Here is a 15,206-nt window from a genome sequence, read left to right on the forward strand (position 1 = left end):
AGAGTTATTTTAACTGAGAGATGAAGAAACTAGAATATTTTCTAACCATCTGTCTTTACATGGTTGGTTGAGAGCTTCTGGGACATTAACTCTTGGGTAATTCTGGCTTGTCCTTTGTATGAATTCAGCATGTTATTACAATTAGACAAAAGTTTTCAGGCAAGGAGTCATAAGAGTTTGAAGTGAGCAGCTTTCTGTGGGTAGAAGTAAGTGCTGAGAAGACATGGTCGGGGAATGGATATGTCTGCCAGAGTGGTTTCCTTAAGCAAAATTGGGATGTTGTTACTAGAAGGTGGAAACTAAAGTCTGGGCAGGAGAAAATTGTAAATGTTCATTTCCCCACCAATGCAACCATCTCATTTTTCAGAAACGGTTGTCTGCAGGTCAAATTGCTATATATGTTGTATCAATTAGGTACTTTCAGCTACAAGTAGGAGCATATAAAATACAAGTGGCTAAAAGAACAGAGATTGTGTCTGGCATGATAGGCTGCATTATGCTGCAGTAACAGCCTCCAACAGTGGCTTAACACAACAGAAGTTTATTGCTTACTCATGCAAAACCAGCTGAGGGTCCAGGCAACTGTCCACAGCACAGCAGCGGTTTTTTAGGCATTAGCTCATTATTCCAGGCTGCTTGGATCTTTGGAACCTCCACAAATGTACATGCTCCCATGATTACCACTGCAGGGAAGAGCACCAGGGATCAATCACTGAACACAAAATACAATACTCTGGTCACACATCATTTCAAGTCATAGATGTGTGAGCCATACTTTGGTGGCAGAGAAGTGCTGTGCTCCTGTGTGTCCAGAAGTAGAGAAGAACAAGACATTTGCAACCAGAGGTAATAGGTATTCCCAAGGGTTTATTTTTCTCTTCATTAGAAAATCTGGGGGTAGACAGTACCACGGTTGTTGCAGTGGCTTGGCAATTATTGAAGATTTAGGTGCTTCCTGTCTTTCCAATCTGCTGTCCCTGATTTGTCAGGGACATCTTTTTGTCACAAGATGACTAGAGCAGCTCCAACTGTCACATCCTCTCATGTCAGTATCCAAAAGCAGGAAGAGAAGGGTGGGGTCTCCTAGCTTCTTTATCAGATGGAGTGGGGCCTCTCTCTCCCAATTCCCCTCCCCTTCCAATCAGGGAAGAAAAATCTTTCATCACAACAGACTTTCCATTGTACCACACCAGTCAGAACTGGCATGGCACCTCTAGCTGCAGGTGAGCCTGACAAAGTAAGCATCTGACATTTTCAACCTGTCTCATGAGAGGCAGGCTCTGCCAGTGTAGAAAAGAAGGTAGGGCATGGCTCTTGGGTTCAACGTCAACAGGATAAGACACAAGGCAACAACATTCTCAATGTCCAAGAACAGCAGTATCAAATATTTGCCCCAGATCACCACGCTGTTGAAACACAACTTCCTGAATTCCCACCATGTGGAGCCTGGAATTACAGTCACTGATGGCAGAGTTCAATTACGTCCTCTTTCTCCTGAGAAAATTGAGTATTTCCTGAGATCCAATATCAAGCAACCTCCTGGGAACAAGTCTATTTGGCTGATCAGATGAGAAATAATGGCTCTTGCTTGATAATTCAGAGCAATGTAAAAGAAGCTTCCTTTATACAGTTTTTTGGAACTCAAAATAGTAGACTACAAATGAGTAGGAAACTAGGGCTTGATTGCAAAAGTTTTCCCTCTGGAAAGACAAACCATAACTTGGCTTATTTTTCAAAGAACCAACTCTCTTACTCTAGGCAATTAAATGAATAGCACTAAGTAACCTGTTACTGTATATTTTAGAATCATACACATCTGGGACTTTAATAACAGTTAAAAAAGGAAAAGATGGTAGCAGAGACTCCTGTTTCAAAGGACAGTTTTCTATCAGCTTCCAGTTAACTTGCTTATGACAGCAAAAGAAAAAAAGGTGCAATGCCATTAAAAGCTATAACTTAAAAATGATTATAATAAGCTGGGAAGAAGTTCACTAAGTCTAAACCAAATGGAGCTGGACTGAGAGAAAAAAAATTTTTATTCAGTCTTTTATCCTGGAAACAAAGAGAGCATAAAAACAGTAGGAAGATGCTTTGTATCCCCTCTGTTGTCATCGGGGAGCCAGTCTACATCAACCAAAAAAGAGACGCTCGCTTCTTTAAGAAGGCCAGAAGAATTCTTCCCCAATCCCTACTTCTCCTAGATAATTTCAGAGGTCTCACCCCTGCCCCCATCCCCTACACTGAGAATATAGCACAGAATTGTGAAAGCTACATTTCCCAGAATGCAACACACCGCTGGGATTTCACAGGCCAAGCACTGTGAGAAAGGGGCTGGGTAGAAAGAACCCAGGTGGCAGTGTGTTGCTGGGACTGTAAAATTCCCCACGGTCCCCTGCCCTGGGTGTCACGAACATGCGGGGCCTAAGACAACACATATATGAGGTCAGTGGGGCTTTTGGGACTCCTCAACATATGGGAGACTCCCCTTTCCTTCCCTCAGTACGTTTTTGGCTGTGCATGTGGGATCTTATTTCCCCAACCAGGGAGCAAACCCCCGTTCCCTGCATTGGAAGTGAAATCTGTCTTTTCAGCCAGGGACCCCAAAACACAGAGAAAATAGGTGAGGAGCCCCTGGTGGAGAGATAGATGGATACTCACCCTGGGTAAAACATTGCAACTGGTAGACCAGGCTCCTGGTCATGCTTACGTTGTCAGTCTACACCCAGTTAATGGCATTACAATCGTAAGCAAACTACCTCAAGAAGAAATCACTTTCCTGGACTGCTTCTAACTCAGAATTTGATAAGGGGCATGTCTACTTGTCATCCGCAAAGAAGTGTAGGAATACTGCTCTGTCTTGTTCTGTTAGCTATATGTTCTCTACCCCTCAGTGCCTGCCATGACTAGAAGGTAGGTGATAGGATTTCTCCCATTCTCCTCTTGTCTCCTTTGTGTTCTTTGGAGGTAAATGGGCACGTGGGGTGGGAGAGAGACAAGTAAACATCCTTTCAGATATGGCTATCTTTATTTTTCTTTTCTGGTCTTAAGTAACTGTTGATAGTAACAACAATAGAAAGATGTAAGCTCATATATTTTAAAACTCTGGAAGGATAGAAATTGGTTGTATAAAACTTCCAGACTTATATAAGGAAAAAATGGAGGAAAGAAAATATAACAAATTACCAAACAAAACAAAAGCATGAAAGAAAAATATCAAGGGAAATTAAGATCGCAGAAGTAAGTCTGAAGTAGTTCAGTATTCATAATAAATGTGAGTGACTGAGGCCAGATTAAAGTCTAAGAGTGGTGTGTACATGAGTCATTTCATCTTAGACTTAGAAAGACTGAAAACTAAAGAACGAAAAATGTATCCCAGGCAAATAGTGGTTAAGGGCATGTTCCCTCTCCCCGTCTCTTGCCGCTGATTGTAGGGGACCCAGCAGAAAACTCCAGAGATACCCTAAGAAATGCCAGAGCCATCAGGGGTTGTAACCTGGGATTTGTGAACTTGGATGGAAAAAAAATTTCATCTTTATTTTCACTAATCTCTAACAGATATTTAATATTACTTTCAATCCTTATAGGCAACAAACCATAGTAACTAGAAATAATTTTGAATCCCTTGTAATTCAGATGTATACCATCACCCCATTCTCCTCAGCCAGAAATCTTCAGGAGTGTAATAGACAGAAAAAGAAAACAAAACAAATAAGCAAGCAAAGAAACAAAAAACCCTTCTTCACAGGAACAACAATCAGATAGCAAATAAAAGGGAAAAAATGATTCCATTCCAAATCACAAATAAAAATATAAAATGCTTATTCAACAAGTCCTCTGTAAGAAAGCTGAAACATTTTACTGAAGGGCATAAAAGACTTGATTAGAAAGAGCTGTTGAAGGGAAGGCTTAATTTTGTGAAACTGTCAATCCCCTTCCTATTATGTAAATTCAGAATATAATGTAATCCCAATCACATAACAGTGAGATTAAAAGAAAATAGAAATGACAAAAATTGCAGAATGACCTTAAGGAAGAATCTGCATACAGGAGTTTTTTTGTTTTTAGTAAAGAAGAGTGACGAAGAGGGTCAAAGCTATGTGGAAAGTATGACTTATTTAGTAAATCATGGAGAAATTGGTCAACTTGCTTTGTGGGGTGGGGCACAGAGGAACATGTAGCTTCCAACTTACATTTTAAATCTAAATAAATTCCTGGTGGATTAAAGGTATAAATATAGAAAACAAAACCATGAAAGTTGCAGAACAAAACATAGGTGAGTATTTATAAAGATTCAAGGTAGAGAGTCAGTGCTCAGACAGACACCAAAGGTAGAGACAGTAAGGTACAATATATAGGTTTGATGTCATGAAAATGGAAATCTTCAGGACATTAAAAACACTTTAAAAATATAAAGACAAGTGATAAAGTGAGAGAAAAGGAAACAATTTTAGTAACATTTATGAAAGACAGAGGATTACTATCTTTAATACATACAGAGTCCTTACATGCCAATGAGAACAAGGTGAATACCCCTAAATGAGTAACTTGTAAAGGAAATAGTCATTGAATTGGCCACACATTTTTCAACCTACAGTCAAAGAAATTCAAAACAAAACAATGAGCTACATGCAGCTCAATAACAAAAAAACAAACAACCCAATCCAAAAATGGGCAGAAGACATAAATAGACATTTCTCCACAGAAGATATACAGACTGCCAACAAACACATGAAAGAATGTTCAACATCATTAATCATTAGAGAAATGCAAACCAAAACTACAATGAGATATCATCTCACACCAGTCAGAATGGCCATCATCAAAAAATCTAGAAACAATAAATGCTGGAGAGGGTGTGGAGAAAAGGAAACACTCTTGCACTGCTGGTGGGAATGTAAATTGATGCAGCCACTGTGGAGAACAGTATGGAGGTTCCTTAAAAACCTACAAATAGAACTACCATATGACCCAGCAATCCCACTACTGGGCATATACCCTGAGAAAACCATAATTCAAAAAGAGTTATGTACCAAAATGTTCATTGCAGCTCTATTTACAATAGCCCAGATATGGAAACAACCTAAGTGTCCGTCATCAGATGAATGGATAAAGAAGCTGTGGCACATATATACAATGGAATATTACTCAGCCATAAAAAGAAATGAAATTGAGCTATTTGTAATGAGGTGGATAGACCTAGAGTCTGTCATACAGAGTGAAGTAAGTCAGAAAGAGAAAGACAAATACTGTATGCTAACACATATATATGGAATTTAAGAAAAACAAAATGTCATGAAGAACCTAGGGGTAAGACAGGAATAAAGACAGAGACCTACTAGAGAATGGACTTGAGGATATGGGGAGGGGGAAGGGTGAGCTGTGACAAAGCGAGAGAGAGGCATGGACATGAAGAGATATGGGAACATATGTATATGTATAACTGATTCACTTTGTTATAAAGCAGAAACTAACACACCATTGTAAAGCAATTATACTCCAATAAAGATAAAAAAATAAATAAATAAACCAAACAAACAGAAAAAACAATGAGCTATGTTTTCCTTACTATGTTGTCAAAGAAGGTCTTTATTTTTAAGATCATAGCCATTATGGGGGAAAGAAGATTTTCATTTAATGCTGGTAGATATACAAATTAACCTTTGTGGAGAGCAATTTAAAACATTTGTCCAAAATTATTAATGATAAGAAAAAATATTCAGATCACTTAGCTAAGTTAAGAAAAAGTCATTTATAAAATTATTTACACAGTAAGAATATTTTTATATTTGAATTCTATATTCACTTACATGTAATTGAATATAGAACCTTTTACAATTAACACAAATTAGTCTTTAATGAGAAAACAATTTAATAGATAGTAATTCTTTCTATAATTATAAACTGCTGTATTTAATTTTGTCTTCTCTCCATGAAAATTTTAAATATCACTGAATTTCCATTAGAGTATTACTGATTTAAATCCTGTACATAAATTTCTTTTATTTGCAGACCATCACATAAAATGTATAAGGGGAGATGATTTACTGCAATCTAATGAATACTCTCTATCCTCATACCATTAAGCATTTACCAAGAGGAAAAAAAAAAAGGAGGAGGAGAAAAGATATATTTCATACTGTATATATTTTTTATAAAATAAATTGTTTAGATAATTTAAGGGTTGTTAAACTAATTGGAACATGTCTCCAAAGTCATGTGCATTATAGTGTGGTATTAAGTTATATGCAATTGTGGAAGAACAATGATCCCTTTTTTTTTGCAGCTTGAAAGAATGCAACTCCCCATTTTGTCTATTCCATTCCATTTCTCTTGTTTTGGTGTTCCCCCTCATGCCTTCGTTAAGAATGAATTCTAGGTCAAGTTAACCTGAATGTATTGGGGATTCTCTGTTCTGTTCTATTATCTTGCCTTACAAGATAAAGGAATGAGAGAAAGCATTAAGTTAGCTTATGTGCAGCACATACCATTTGGAGATAGCAGATTGAATCTGTATGAAGTAGTAACTGTTGACTGCAAATATGTGCGGGTCCCTAGTATTGCTAATTGCTGTTTACTAAGAATTACTAAGCTGATGGGTCAATGAGAAATAACCCTCATTTTTATGACTTAGAAGGAAGCAAGTCAATGGGGAAGTAAGCTGTTTTTCATGTGGCAATCCCAGGGGCTATGGCTTTTGATGGTTAATTTTATGTGTCAGCTTGACTAGGCCACGGGGTGCCCAGATATCTGGTTAAACATAATTTCTGGGTGCGTCTATGAGGGCGTTTCTGGAATAGATTCACATTTGAATTGGACTAAGTGAAGCAGATAGCCTTCCCCAGTGTGGGTGTGTATCATCCAGTCGGTTGAGGGCCTGAATAGAACAGAGGTAGAGGAAGGTTGAATTTGCTCTCTGCCTCTCTTCTTGTGCTGGGGCATCAATCTTCTACTGCCCTCAGCACTCCTAGTTCGCACTCAGAGTGGAATCTATACCATCAGCCCTCCAGCTCTCAGGCCTTTAAACTACACCACCAGTTTTCCTGGGTCTCTAGCTTGCAGATGGCAGATCATGGGAATTCTCATGAATTCTTATAATCATGTGAGCCGATTACATTATAATAAACCTTCTTCTATATGTATCTCCTACTGGTTCTGGTCCTCAGGAGAACTCTGACCAGTACATGAATCAATGAGAAACAATCCCCAATTTCCAATAATTGACTTGAGGAAAAACACTGGAAGAGGACAGAACCCAAACTAACCTGCTCATTTAGGAAATGCTCCAAGATCTGAAGTGGAAACCCAGAACAATTTGAGCCATGATCATAAAGGAGGTATCCTATTATTGCTGGCGATTCCATCTGAAACTGGGTCTACCCACCAAGTCACAAATCTAGATAATGAAATTGCTTATACAACTTCTAAATACTGATGTATCATCCATAATTTTCCAGAAGAAACTGACGTGCAAATTAGTTCACAAATTCCAAACTATGGAGATGCTAATAATTGTTCCATTGGGTCAACCCAAGGAATACAGGAGACGCTGGCCAGGGTTGGGGAACCCAGAGGTAGAGATGTAAGAGATAGAAACAAGGGCTACTCTTTTAGGAACCAGGTAAGCTGGACTGTCAGTTTCTCAGGCTTGTACCTGACATGCCTGGCACAGTTGTGCCTGCTGTGAGTTCTAAAGGGTGAACCCCCTTTGTTTAACCCCCTCAAATGTTCAGACTGAATAGTGTTGAGAGTAGATGAATAGGCTGGGAGATCACCTAGGACACATTTTTGAAAATAGATACTAAGTCCAATAAGGTTAGTGTAGAAGGATATTAACTGTACTCCAAAGTGGTATTGGACATTGATAAACTGTCTCAGTTATTCAGTATGACACAGTGTCCTGGATATTCCCCTCTTCCCCCCAACCCCCAAGTTTCACCATAGAATTGGCCTGATTCAAGTACTTGAGGCTCAGATGACCTCACCCTTCCAGGAAACTTTGAGTCGCTAAGTGCTTCAGGGTTTTCACCTAAATATAAAAGAAGAAAATTAAGCTTATGTTGTTTCCCAGTATTGATTCTTCTCATTGTGTTTTTTATTTGATGGAATCTCCAGAATTCTTTGGGGGTTTGTATGGGAATATAAGAGTATTTAAACCTTTATGAAAAGATGGTATCATCCTAAGATGGGACTTTTAGGGGAAAATTGGGATTTACGTTTTATCAACACTTGAAAGCTGATGGGCGTTCCCTGGTGGTCCAGTGGTTGGGATTCAGCGCTTTCACTGCCTAGGCCCGGGTTCAATCCCTGGTCAGGGAAATAAGATCCCAAAAGCCAACTTGAAAGCTGAAAGCAAAATGTGATTTTAATTTCTGAAATAGATTCTGGGCTTAGGGGGCAGGTGTGATTCTGAAATTTCAACTCTGTGTAAAACCAATATGCCTTCTAAAAACCTTATTGCCTGTCTGACTTAATTTGTCTTTTGATGCCATTTGTTCAAAGGACAATGGAAGAAGGTTTTTTTTATTGTTTTGAAGAGCGCGCTTCTAAAGTAGGTGAAAATTTTCAAATTTCATTGAGCTTAGCTGAAATGGGTAAAGATGTGAATGATAATTTCTTGGTCTTGCTTGAGTACAGAAGCAAGTAGGTAACTGCTCAGGCAGCAAAACACAGAAAATTGGCAAGTGGACAACTAATTTTCTATGCGATCTTATTCACTCTGGCAACTTGTTCAGCACATATTGTTAATTCATTAAAGTTAATAAATTTCAAAAGTATTTTCATAATTGTATACAATATTATGAACAAAATTAATTTAAAACACCAAGAGCATTTAAAAAAAAACCATTTAAAAGTTGAGCTTTAAGGTGCTAGAAAGGGTTCACGTTAAAGATAGAATCTTGGAATAAAGAAATGTTTATAGTCTCTATGTAATTGGAGAGATCTATGAATCAGTGGGTGGGAATACAGTTTTCTTGCTGTTGATTGAGCAACAAGATAAGAACTTGACAGAGTTCTTTTCTAATTGCCACTAGAGTCTGTCTTGTACCAGAGTGATGCTTTATTCCGAGCATTCTTGAACAGAGTCTATGAATGGGCAGTGTTGTGGGTTGAATTGTGTGACCCCCTCCTCCCCAGAAAGATATCTAAGGCATTTAAAGAGGTCATCAAATTAAAATGAGGTCATGGTGAGTCCTAGTGCATACGACTAGTGTCTTTACAAGAAGGGGAAATTTGCACCCAGAGATAGACATCTACAGGCCAAGGAGCGAGGCCTGGAACACAACCTTCCATCACAGTCCTCAGAAGGAACCAACCCTGTTGACACTTTGATTTTGGATTTCTAGCCTCCAGAGCTCTGAGATGATACATTTCCATTGTTTAAGCCACCCAGTTTGTGGTGCTTGTCACAGCAGCCCTAGCAAACTAATACAGTGGCTGGCATATGAGATTGTATACAAGGTTGTGCATGTTTGTGAGTGGAAGGACACCTCTTTCCCCTTCCTCTTCCTAGCATAGGACATATAAAGTGCTAGGATAATGGAAGGAGACATTCTTTAAGAAAGTATAATATTAAACAAATGGGCAAAAAATGATCAATATACTGTGCCGCAGATTCTGAATGGCTTAGACTGTCGGGAAAGGGCTGCTGTTTTCAGTTTTATGTTGGAGAAGTGGTTGTATCAGAGACTCCTGACTGAGGAAGACAAGATAAGCCCTCAGAGATGCCCACACTCTGTGGTGAATTTTTATCAGGCCAGACTCCTCACCACTGCTGCTGTGGGAAAGGGGTTGGCAAAATGCTCAGTGAGAAGCCTCAGAGCTATGGGTGGTGGAAGAAGGGGGAAATTGAGCCCAGCAGCAGGGAAGGTTACCCAACTTTTCCAGGACTAGGAAGGCTCTGCTTCAGGAATGGAATGTCATTGAAAGTCTTTGAGTGCCCCATACGTGGGCTGGGGAAGCATTTGCAAATAGTGCCTTCTAGGCCCAGGGTGATGCGTGATGACTTAAGCCACTTGGGGAGGAATGAAGCACCACAGGTGCTTAGGACAGTTCTTCAGCCTCTGATGGTGGAGAATGGGGTGACAAAATGAGACCACTGGGTTTGCTACATTCAAGAAAATATTTTTCCCCAAAGGCAGCCCATCTAGAAATTATTTAATCAGCAAACCCCTAGAATTAATTCGCATTGACTTCTTTTTTGTTTGTTGGAGGGCCAGACATCTGAATCCTTGGCAATATATTGGTGGCAATGGATTGTTTACCCACTTTTTCCCCCAGGCACATACCATACAGGTTCAGAAAAAAATCTTAACAATTTAAAGATTTCTCTCTTGAGTGCATTCTGATCAAGGGAGAAATTTTTATTTTTATTTTTTTTGCAGTACGCGGGCCTCTCACTGTTGTGGCCTCTCCCGTTGCGGAGCAAAGGCTCCGGACGTGCAGGCTCAGCGGCCATGGCTCACGGGCCCAGCCGCTCTGCGGCATGTGGGATCTTCCCAGACCAGGGCACAAACCTGTGTCCCCTGCATCGGCAGACGGACTCTCAACCACTGCGCCACCAGGGAAGCCCCAAGGGAGAAATCTTGAGAGCTGTTTACCACTCAAAGTATTTCAATTGTTTGGGGTTAAAAAGTCTAGGACTGGGACCTCCCAGGCGGTCCAGTGGTTAAGACTTTGCCTTCCAATGCAGGGGGTGCGGGTTTGATTCCTGGTTGGGGAGCTAAGATCCCACATGTCTTGTGGCCAAAAAATCAAAAACATAAAACAGAAGCAATATTGTAACAAATTCAATAAAGATTTTAAAAATGGTCCACATCAAAAACATCTTAAAAAAAAGTCTGGAACTAGTCCACTGTTACCCACAGAGGCATCAACAACCCAGAATACTTAATAGATGGGTACTAAACCATATTTGAACTCACCATTCAATCTAATAAAAGGCCAGCTAGGATACCATCAAGTTTATGAAGTTTGTTTCAAGGTTGCACCAAACCAGGGCTCAGAATGCTCTCCTATTCAGCTGGGAGCCAGTGGAGAGAGGATCTGCTGCTTTTCAGGACGCTGACCTTGTCTTCCATAAAGAGGTTAGTAGTTTCTACTACAGAGCCAAGAAGGGTCCCCTCTGACCTCCCTAGGGATAGGGAGAGATGTACTGTGGGAGGGTGACACTTGAGTTGTGGGCATAGGGCTCAGAATTTCTCCCCTCAGGTGCGTGGGGAGATTTCTACCATTCCTAAACAGGGAAGAAGTGCACCCCTTGTAAAGAACTTAATCTGAAGCCAGCAGTGTCCAGAAGGGAACTGAAAATGGTTCACTGGAAGCAGAGTGACCTAGGATATGTATGGGGGTGACAGAGGGAGTACCAGTGGTGGAGGGCTGCGCGTAAGCTGTTGGTTCTGGGAGACTAGCTACACGTCTAGAGACCAAATGATGTAGGCAAAGTATGTATGGTGTAACCTCAGTACCTTTTCACCCACAAGTGGGGTTGGGGAGGGATACTGACATTTGTGAGGACTGAGAAATTTCCATAGAGAGGGTGCATAGCAGGATAGGTCTATTTTTTCCTTTTCTTGTTCTCGTTGGTGGAAAAACACATTGAAGGTGTCCACAGGATTTCTGAACATTGAAAGTGCTCATCACCAAGAAGCTATAGCATCTTCAATGAAAATAGCTATGCATGCCTCTTTCTCTCTGTCCCTAGTCTCCTCTCCCTCCCAGAATGCCCTACCCAAGAACCATCTAGATGGCATTTGGTGGGGTGAAGGGATGATTACCTGCACATAAAAAGAGACTATTCAAAAGGTGCAAAATTAAAGAGAAATCTTGTTCATGTCCAAGGAGCCTTGGGGAAGATAAAGATGGAATAGGAGAGGAGTTTTCTCTGCTGTCTCTAAGGTGGTGGCTATGTGGGTGGGTGTCTTAAGGGTTAAGAACTAAGGTCCCACTCCAGTAAAAAGTCAAATAGGAGGAAATAAAATGTTTTATATATTCTTTGGGACTCTGTATGTCTGATGGGCTAACAGAAACACAATTTAGATCTAGACTTTACTACCCCACTCTTTCCATGTGAAGCCAAAAATACTAGGGTTTCAGGAATATATGTGATTTTTTTTTTCCCTAGACAGAAGGCATAGAGCTTGGAAGACTGGATATAATTTAAGAACTATTACTTGAGTTATGGTGCTTTTATTATTCCTTGGCAGACTGTTATAGCTGGGAGATAGGGAGGATGAAGGTGTGATGACCACCATTGGATGTGAACTTATCCTCACAAAACTCCAGGAGGAAGATATTATTACCTTCATTTTCCAGATGAAGGACTTGAATTTCAACAAGGTTAAATGATCTAACCAAGGTCAAGAGTGGTTTGACCATGGTGAAGAGCTCGGGTTCAAATTTAGTTCTTCCCAACTCTGAAGCCCTGTCTAGGTTCTGTTCATTTTATCACAGTGTCTCTTAGAATGTGTATGAGTGTGTGCCTATAAAGAGTCCTTTTATTGAGTAGAATGGCCCTACTTATATGGCTAAAGACTAGATGTCTTTCTACTTTGGGTCTTCACCTTGGCAGCTTTAGGATAAATAGTTATGGCTGATGCCCACCTTTGCCTTGAGGACTCAAATGAGACTTAAAGCTGGGATTGTCTTGTTGAATTATTTTTTAACCACCTTTATCAAGTGAATCACTTTCAAAATGTGTTATTCCTCTGAATGTATTCATAGGCGGAACACTGAGTGAATTCAGTGGGAGACTAAAGGGATTTGGGGGCCTTTACCAGAAATGTTGATTTATATGCGCATATTTTCCCAAGTGAGATTTGTAAATTATTTTATTCAATTCCTTTCTTCTTAGTCATGCAAAATATTTGGAAAACAACTAATTTCATTGCATCAAAGAGCAAAGAAAGAGCTCTGGAGGTGTTAGTACCAGGTCTGTTGCAGTAAGGGTGGGGTGGGGGAGAATGAAATACTCTTTAGTGAAAATTGAAATCCAAATGGCTAAAGATGATGGAGTAGATATTGTGCCATTTAGCTTGTCTTGTTGACTGCACTTTTCAGAATCTCCATAGTCAACAGCGGTAAACAAAACCTTTGAAAATGTTACTTTGCAGAGGTCTTACAATCACAGGAAAAGGAAAAACAAAACCAAGAGTAGCCATTCTTGCCTTTGATAAGGGGATCAGAGTTTCATTTGCTTGTCCATTTTATCCTGTGCCCATAAACATATTTAACAAGTGGATTCTCAGTAATTTTTCTTCTTTCTTAATGTAAATGCTGACCACTTATAGAGGTGGAGACGTTGGCATTCTTTTGGATTTGTAAGGGTCTCTGAATCAACTGTATCTTGCAAAGTTCTGCTTGGTTGTAACACTGCCGGACATGCACGAGGAAGCTTTCCCCATTTCTCAGTTAATGCTTAACATGCTTTATTTAGTGGGAGAAAGCAGAGTGTAGTAAATGATATCTGAGAGCTGTGCAACCCATAGAATTTTTTCTAAGAATTCTAAAACAAATTCTTTTATTTTAATATATAATCTGAGAAGATGATTAATATTAATATTCAAGGGGCTATGCAGCCCACTATCAAGAAACTCTGAGGGGGAGGGCTAGTGACAAGAGAATTGGACTATATTTACTCACATTTTTCTCTGTGCAACCATTTCTGCCCATTTCCCACCCCCCTGCCAACTCTACCTCTAGTTTTGAGGATGAAATCTATTTTCTCCTCAGAATCTAACGGTTTTTTCTAGGTTGGGTACTGCAGCTGGCAACGGCACCAGATGATGTGCAGGAGCCCTTGTTAGAGCAGTTGAAAGGACCAGAAAGCTTCTGCTCCTGGAATGTTTTCTAAAGGTTGCCAAGCTGTATATTTCCTTAGCATATGGCTTTCTTCTCTGGGGTCCCCAGGCCACTGGTTATGCTTGAAGGCATTTTAACTTGCATGATTTCACCTCACTTCCCCACTGCTGTTATAAAGTGTTTTCCCTGAGGGGGAGTAATTACTGAAATAAACATGGAACACTTCTGTAGCTGCCTCCTCATGTTTATTCACCTGAAATGAACCTAGTTCTATTCAGAATATCTATAACCAAAAAATGCAGGGTTTACATTCTCTCATGTCTCAGGTTTCTAAATGTTCATATATTGTAAATATTCCTCTTCCAGGAGAATTTAAATGATATTTAGGTGTGCCAGGGTTACATTTTTAAAAGCATAGAAGATTCTTGGTTTTTAGTTTCTTATAATAAACACTAAGGAGTGTTCCAAATTGAAGATGTCTGTTAATTCTCATGCAGTGCTCCATTTTTCTTCTTTTAGATCATATTAATCTTTTCTCACTATTACCAGAAAGAAACATGGTGTGATTTTTTTTGTTTGGTCTAAGTGTCCCTATTATAGCTCTAGAGTGTACTGGAAAAGATTTTAGCCCTCTGCCCATCTCCATCCAGATTTTCTGTTGGTTATAACAGAACCCCTGATGCTGATGGTGAATATCTAGTCCTGGTTTAGAAGAAAGCCCACAAGGGATTAAAAAGCATAGAGAACATTGAGGCCAAAATAATGAAGGAAAGAAAAATGTTAATGAATGACAGGTAGGAATAATAACCTATGTAATAAAAAGTAAGTGCCTTAGTCTATTAGAGCTGTTATAACAAAATACCATAGACTGGGTGGCTTATAAACAACAGAAATTTAATTCTTACAGTTCTGGAGACTGGAAAGTCCAAGATTAAGGAACCAGCATATTCATTGTCTGGCGAGGGCTTGTTTCCTAGTTCAGAGATATCTGTTTTCTCGCTGTAACTACAATGGCAGAAGGATGAGGGAGCTCTCCACAGTCTCTTTTATAAGGGCACTAATCCCATTCATTAGGTCATGATTATGACCTAATCACCTCCCAAAGCCTCTCTTCCAAATACCTTCATGCTGGGGATTAGGTTTACAACATACAAATTTTGGGGAAACAAATATCCAGTTTTTTTCAGTAAGGAATTAAAATGAGGTGTATTTCTTCAGATCTTGAGTGTTGTCAAGATTGAACTTCTGAAAAAGAAGAAAAATTCCCTCACTTTAAGGACTTAATATAATGGGGATCTCCTCAGTATTAAATAAATTATCCCCTGCCAGAGTGAGGAGGCTCCAACACACATGCACACAAATACACACACACACACACACACACACACACACACACACACACACACACA

The sequence above is a fragment of the Monodon monoceros genome, unplaced genomic scaffold, assembly GCF_005190385.1.
Source record: "Monodon monoceros isolate NGI ecotype Baffin Bay Population unplaced genomic scaffold, NGI_Narwhal_1 Super_Scaffold_11, whole genome shotgun sequence".
In the NCBI taxonomy this organism is placed as follows: domain Eukaryota; kingdom Metazoa; phylum Chordata; class Mammalia; order Artiodactyla; family Monodontidae; genus Monodon; species Monodon monoceros.